The following is a 6,673-nucleotide window of genomic DNA, read 5'->3' as shown; positions in this document are numbered from 1 at the left end:
GGCCTGATGTATTTATAGGCTGCCACCAAGCCCCCTCTGAGTCTTCTCTTTTCCAACCCAAACAGTCCCAAGTCTTTCAGCCTCTCTTCATATGACCTAGTCTCTAGGCCTCTAATCATGTGCATGGCCCTCCTTTGGACTCTCTTAAGCTTCTCCACATCCTTTCTGAAGTGCAGCCCCCAGAACTGGACTCAGTACTCCAGCTGCAGTCTGACCAAGGCCGAATAGAGAGGGAAGATGACATACTTAGTCTTGCTTGCGATGCATTGGTAGATGCATGCCAGTGTTTGATTAGCTCTGCCAGCTACAGCATCACATTGGTAGCTCACGTGGATTTTGTTGCCTATCATGACACCCAGGTCTCATTCAGATGTGGTCCTAGCAAGTGTAGCACTGCTAAGCCTGTAAGTGCGTTGTGGATTATTTCTCCCCAGATGGAGCACTTGCCATTTCTCCATATTAAACAACATCTAGTTGAGGTTTGCCCACCTTGTGAACCTGTCCAAGTCACCCTGTATTGCCAGCCTGTTTTCAAGTGTGACCAGTTCAGTTGTAGAAACAACTGAACTATGATCTGTGAGCACATACAAGTTAGATATAACAAAGAGGAGTCCAGAGTAACTTTTTGTATTACCTCTCCACCCAGTGGTTTAAAAAAGCATGAAGTCAGGAGACCTGACTCTCCTCTCACACTGGTTTTACTGTGGTGCAAGTACACTGATTAAATTGGATTATTACTCCTGAATGTGCCTGCATTAATGAAAAACGAGCCCTCTCCATATTCTGGATAGTATCTGGAAGAATTATTTGTTATATTCTACAGATTAATTGAAATTTATCTTTGGAGCATCAGATTTTCACCTAGCTTATGCCAGTGCATGTGCATTGATTTCACAGGAGATACTTCCATTTACATGACAGTAAGTGAACCAGATTCTTTTGGCTCCAATCCTCTTTGCTATAGAACCATTTGGATCTGATTCTCCATTTGTTGGGCCTTGCTTAACCATGGCATCTCTGCAATACAGGTGTAAAGTGCTACCAGAAAAGAAATATGTGTAGCATTTGCACCCATTTTGTGCAAATGACCATACAGGATAAAAAATAGTGGGGTCTATAGCCTGTAGTATTATTCTCAAAAGAACATCATAAATTTACCGGGGCAGGGGTAGAGCAGGCAATGGGCAGAAAGAAGGTCTCTATTCATTTTTGCTTTTTATAGGTATGTCTTAAACTAACCCTAACTGGTTGATTGGAGACACATTTTTCTCATTTGTGTCCTTTGTGCATTTAACAGCATCTTGTGGGCAGTCATTTTTACTTGTAGTCAGAGTTGTTTTCCTCTGTTTATAAAAGGAAAACATGCTTGTAAAAATCAGAAAAGCAACTATGGTCAAAAGAAGGGTTGAGACTCTGCAATTACTTGGCTCTATTTTTTTAATGTCCCAGATTTCAAGTTGATAGTGTCTTTTTAACACAGATGATAAATAAATGTGTTTGAAAGGATCGTGCCTGAATTTTCTTGAAAATCCTTTTGATACTCCTTGATGCTAAAGAATGGTGTCTCCTTTATAAGCAAAGATGATGACAGGAAGAACAATTAATACATTTTTTTATTCCATATGAATCAAATTAAAAAGCAGAGGGATAAACAAGGAAAGTGCCTTTTTGTAGAATATTATTCCTATTGCAACAGAAATTTAAAAATGTCATCAGGGATTAGATTTTCAATGACATTTTTCACCACAAGCTAATGAACCTGTTGAAAGCTTCTGATACTCCTTTTAGATCATTAAAATGTGGTAATACTTAAGTCAGCCTTTTGTATATTCATCTATGAATTCGTTGGCACCCAGACAATAGGACTTGTGTGGAAAGAAAAAGTTTGTAAACTTTTTTCCTTCAAAAATGCCCTTCCTCCCTTTCTTTCTTTTCTTTTTTTTTAAATTGTATTTTAACCAGCTTTAGCTGTGTGATGATATTCAGAACTTTGGTAAATTATGTTTATCAACATAAGCATGATATAGCTTGTGTAAATCAATCTATCAAAACTAGTCATGCATGATCTGGGATCTCAACTAAAAATGAAGCAAAGAACCTTAGCATGATTCCCCATGTTGAGAGAGATACTTGAATTTTCCATTGCAGATTAAATACTCTATAAACAGGGCCACAGCTACTGCCTTCCAGAGGCGGATCCAGACAGGGTGCACTGGTGCAGTTGTAGCCTTTCTTTGATTCTTGCTCCTCCTTAAATTTAAAGCCAACTGCCTGGCAGTGGCAGTAGGATTTCTATTCAGGTAATAATAAGGGAGTCAAATGAATTAATGGCTCATTAAAACCTAACTGATTCCTTCTAAACTCTTCATTCCACTGGTGTTAATGACCCTCTCCTTTTTAAAGGTCTTGATGTTCTACTAATCAAGCTATCCTTTGTTCTGCAATTCTGCTGCCTGTTGGCTGTTCCTGGTAATGTAGCTCCTGTTTCACTGTCCTGCATACTGTTTTTAACTCCTTCCAATAAAGTTACATTACTTTTTGCTTTGATCTTAAACTGAATAATATAGTCTTATACCCCTAGCACATGAGTAAAGTTTCTAGTTCCTTTTTACCTGGAGAAATATGTAGTTTGTGTTTTATGGGAAGATGCATCACACCATCTACAACCCCACTTTTCAAAATCCTCAGTCCACCAACATGCCTCTTTATTGATTTTGTGGCCTGTGAGGATAGTGCAGCGGTGCAGCTGATTACACTCCTCCCCACCAATATCAAATACAGAGGTCTGCTATCTCAGTATTTGCTATGGGGATTATGAGGGGGCTTCTACAGTTGATCTGGAGAATCTATATCAGGGGGAAAAAGTAACAGGGAGAGAACAACTCTGTGTGTCTTATATGCATAGTAGTTATACTACGGGCAAGATAAATACTTCTGATCATAATGGTACCTTGGGGCCTTATGGTCTGTAATAAATCCTGGTATCTATTACTTTCTGTTTCTACAGTATTGAGTCAAGGATGCTCAAAGTGTTGAAGTGAATGTTCATTTAAGTACCTGATGCATCATTAACTATTTAATAAGATTCTTGGTAGTGTTTTTCATTCCTTTAATACTTCACTTGTATAATGTGCTCACAGATACATTTAGTTTTAGATACAGTTTTACATTCTGTTTCTGTATCAGAATATACCACTGTGCAGACATCTCATCTGGAAGATGTTAATTAAGAACAAGGTCTTTAAATCACCTTCAATAATGTTAACTGAAGATGTACTATTCATGTGTTAGCATGACAACATCTGAGCCCTAGCCAAATTATAACATGAGAAATTACTTTCTTTCTCTCCTGACTCCTCTATATGGTTCAGATTGTCTGTAATACTGGTTTTCTTTCCTTCCCTTATACCATTGTAACATTGCTCTGCACTTTCTTCTACCCCAGAAGTGTCTTCATACCAATACTAAATGAAGTAATTTCTCTGTGTACACGTATGTAAAGTATAGGACATCATTCTTATTCCCTATGCAATAGTATCAAGATGTATCTGAAAACTAAGCTCTTATATAATCTTTACCGATACTAAGAATTCCTGGAACTGTCAGTAGATCAAAAAAAAAGAAAAGAAAGAAAGAGAGTAGTGCAAATTGTTACACACATGAAATTTCAGATTTAATTTTTTTAAGAAATGAGCAGTAGAGAACCAATGGTATGTTTTTACTGCATCTGGATTTTAACCCAAACAAACCACACCCCCATTTTCACAGAAAAGTCCCTTTAACCTGATGAAAACATTTTCTAAGCTCAGGCTACTGTCCTTTGCTGGAGATAAGGTTAAAGCAGTTCTCTACCTTTTTAGACTCAGCCACCCCTTGCTGGACTGAAGGCATTCTTCCATAACTGTTGGGAATTGAATAGCAGTTTATTTCAAAAACGGACTTATTACTGTGCTTACTTTCTTGCAGAGGGCAAGGGTGGATTAAGTTTAATTGGGGCCTTGGGCCCGCCCCCTCCCCAACAGTCCAGGGCCCCCGACTTGCGTCCTGCCCCTCATCTGCAGGCTCCATCTCTGGCCAGTGCAGCGGGAGCAGCCGCCGGAGTGGGATGCACTGCCCCCAAGGCCCAGGGCAGGAGCCACGACCCCCCCTGCATGCAGGTCCACACTGGAAGCAGCACTGGGGTTCAGAGCCACTGCCTGCCGGGTGCATGCAGTGCAAATCGAGCTCCAGGGGTGGCCCCTAGCCCTGCTGCAGCTCAATTCGGCTGCAGTGGTGCCAGCAGCTATGGCCTGCTACATTGCACACATCCAGCCCAGCCCAGGACCCAATTTCATCTTCTCTTCAGAGGCAGGGGCCCCTGGGCCCGACCCCAACTCACCTGAAGCCTGGGACTGCTCTTACCTGCTAATCTCTCACTTCCTTTAGCACTCTTTAAAAGATCTCATGGCACCCTAGCATGCCCTGGCACCCTAGTTGAGAGTCACTGGCTTATAGCTTTGCTTTAACTGTCTGGAACCTGCCCGCTTCACTGTGTGAACACAGGCAAAGTCACTTGAGTCTTTATAGTGCTCCAGTGTTCTTCTAGTAGTTCCCCACAAAGGACTAACCAGTTCCTCTAACAGAGTTGAGGATCTGTGGGTGCTTTAACATTAAAAACCTGTAGATGTGCCACCTAACACACACAGGCAAGTGCAGAAATAGAGAAGACAATAATGAGTGGGGCTTTGCTGGAGGGATGACAAAACTGGTCTCCCAGATTAACTATGCAATGAAGATCTACCATTAAGAGTAGCCAACAAAAACTGCCTATTTTCTGTGTATTGGATTTCTTGGTACAAACAGGAACAAACACATTTACTACAGTATTACATAAAATAAATGGGTTAAAATAATCCCGTGCATCTGTGACTCAAGATTATGAAATTCAGTATTAAAGCTGCCAGTGACACACTGTTTTTAGCACCTCTGTTTTTAGAAACGATAAAAACAAAGACACAAGAACATGAATCAGGAATCTCAGCCTGAACTTCCCAATCCCTGGCTTTTGATTGAGAGTTACACCCAATATTAAAGTAACTTTTAATTTTGAGTGTGCCTGGCTTTGTGTTTTAGGTTGAAGGGTTCATTTAGTAGAAAGCTCTGAAATATAGTTTTGTTTTCTCTAGTCCTGGGATGCTCCCTTGGGAAAGGTGGGCCCAGAACTATTCACTTGAGAAAATTTTTGTAACCCAGAAGGCCCCAACATGTCCTTCAACCCAAACAGATTCACAGCATAGGCAACTGAAAAAGTTTTTCCACTCATGGGGTAGAAAACATCCTGCCATGCCAAATGCTTGGATTGATACAGTGAAGATGAGAGTAAGTAACCCAGGGGCAGGCAAAAAATGGCCCGCGAGCCAGGTCTGGCCTGCCAGGCCATTCTGTCCAGCCCACAGGTCCCCTTCAGAAAACATTACTGACCCATGGCTGCACCTCTGAAAGCTGGTGGGAGGCATGGGCTTTCAGAGGTCGTGCACCATTGGACCGGGCAGGCTCTGGGCCTCCAACTCCATGGGGCTTCCAGTACTCCATCTGGGAACCCCATGTGGAGCCACCGAGAGCAGTGGCACATGACTGGACAGCCGGTGAATGGAGAGCAGGGCTTCTGCCTGCAGGAGGGGAGTTGGGTGTGGGATTTGTGGGTGGGTGTAGGGCCCTCCCCAGCAGTGCCCCCCCCATGGTGCACAGCCCTGCCATCAGCAGGAGCAGCAGGCAGTAGGCTCTCAGGGCACTCATGGCTGCAGCAGGCAGAGCTCCCCAGCAGCGCGCAGCTCAAGCCAAGTCCTGGGGGCTGCATGTGGTGGCATGGAGCTGGCCTGGCCTGCTGGCACAAGCCTTCAGGCCAAACCAGGCTGGCTCTGTGCCAGCACATGGGGCTCGCAGCACTGCAGGTGGGAGTCACACGCCATTGGGCTGGGCCAGTCCAGCTCTGTGCCTTCATGTGGGGCTTCCTGCACCCCAGCAGGGTCAGGAAGCTGCACATGGAGGCACGGAGTCTGCCTGGCTCGACGGTACAGGGACTGGGAGCTGCAGGAATTGCATGCACCATTGGGCCAGGTGGGCTCCATGTCTTCATGTGCAGCTCCCGGACCCCGCTGGAGTGCAGGAAGCCCCACATGGAGGCATGGAGCTGGCCCTGCCCAATGGCATGTAGCTCGTACCTGCAGCACTGCAAGCTGCATGTGCTGGCATGGAGCCAGCCTGGTCTGATGTGAAGATATGCACCAGCAGGCCAGGCTGGACTGGCTCCATACTGCCATGTGCAGCCCCCGGGACTCAGCTGGAGCTGCACACTACTGAGGGGCTCTGTTTGCCATGGCCATGAACACCCTGAGGGCCCACCACCTGCTGCTGGCGGCAGCAGCGGGGACCGTGCATGGGTGGGGCAAAGCATGTGGCAGGAGGGCCCACAGCCACCCACAAAGCCCACACCACCCTCACAAACCCCACACCCTCCCATACTCTCACCCTTCCACAAACCCCATATTCCCACACCTGCCCACAACTCCCCCATGCACACTTATACCCCCCACCACTTCACAACCCCTCCCACAAGCCCTACACCTTCACAAGCCCCCCCCATGCCCCTTCTCACCCACAGACTTACCAGCAGGACACTGCTCTCCAAGCTGCT

This window comes from Gavialis gangeticus, unplaced genomic scaffold, assembly GCF_001723915.1.
Source record: "Gavialis gangeticus isolate Ggan-Ray unplaced genomic scaffold, GavGan_comp1, whole genome shotgun sequence".
NCBI lineage: Eukaryota > Metazoa > Chordata > Crocodylia > Gavialidae > Gavialis > Gavialis gangeticus.
Note: the sequence above shows the minus strand (reverse complement) of the source record.